This window comes from Amphimedon queenslandica, unplaced genomic scaffold, assembly GCF_000090795.2.
Source record: "Amphimedon queenslandica unplaced genomic scaffold, v1.1 AMPQUscaffold_239_Cont27736, whole genome shotgun sequence".
NCBI classification, from domain to species: Eukaryota; Metazoa; Porifera; class Demospongiae; order Haplosclerida; family Niphatidae; genus Amphimedon; species Amphimedon queenslandica.
The window spans coordinates 1-918 of NW_003559403.1; the positions used below are offsets into that span (position 1 = coordinate 1).

Here is a 918-nt window from a genome sequence, read left to right on the forward strand (position 1 = left end):
GAAATGTGATCATTTTTCATGTCATTCTTCTGATATGAAGTGTGTAAATACCACAACACAAATTCCTTTAAGCTCAAAATAACAAGTGTGAACAAAATAGAAGAAATACAGACCATACAAATTTTATATTAAATTTTCCTATTGTAGATATGTTAATTACATAGCTAAAAGTTACAGACCTCTCAGATTGCCTCCTCACTCAGGGCGGTCTACCACCAGCCCACCAGCTGTTCCTGTTTATGAAGAAGTCGATTCAGCAAGAAGAGCAGCTGAAGAAGAAGTGAGTGAAAACTAAAGCACGATCAATGTCTATTTTTAGTTACAAAATCTATTTTTAGTTACAAATCTATTTTTAGTTACAAATCTATTTTTAGTTACAAATCTATTTTTAGTCACATGAATGAGCTCATATGAGCATGACTATTATATTTACACTAATTATCTCTCTCTCCCTCTCTCTCTCTCTCTCTCTCTCTCCCTCCCTCTCTCTCTCCCCCTCTCTCTCCCTCCCTCCCTCCCTCCCTCCCTCTCTCTCTCTATTTCAGATGAACAATATGGCCAATACTGCTACCCTAGGAAACGTATGGCCACCGAACGGAGCCTCAGCGAGAGACCCATCACAGGCCAATATGATAAACTCACCTGCCCCTCCCTCCCAGAACGAGATACAATATGCTGATGCACTTATGACAGAAATCACTGTTTAACAAAATAAAATGACATCTTTTTTTTAACAGATAAATGTCCTTTTTCGATCTTCCAATAATACCCCTTTCTCTTCCTCTCTCTCTCTCTTTTTTTCTTTCAGTCAAAATCTCTTTAATTAGCATAAATATCAGTTGACTATGTGTGCTATGTGTACATGAAATTATTATTAATTTATTATTATTATTATTAATTATTATTATTATTTTGCAA

The 918-nt window shown here is 35.6% G+C and overlaps 1 long non-coding RNA gene across 1 annotated transcript; it reads left to right on the top strand.

The window, feature by feature from the left end:
- The first annotated feature begins 6 nt into the window (after positions 1 to 6).
- LOC109593674 (uncharacterized) lies at positions 7 to 860 on the top strand. Its single transcript, XR_002191105.1, has 2 exons — positions 7 to 280; positions 546 to 860. It is a non-coding gene; the product is annotated as an uncharacterized LOC109593674 (long non-coding RNA).
- Positions 861 to 918: the final 58 nt, after the last annotated feature.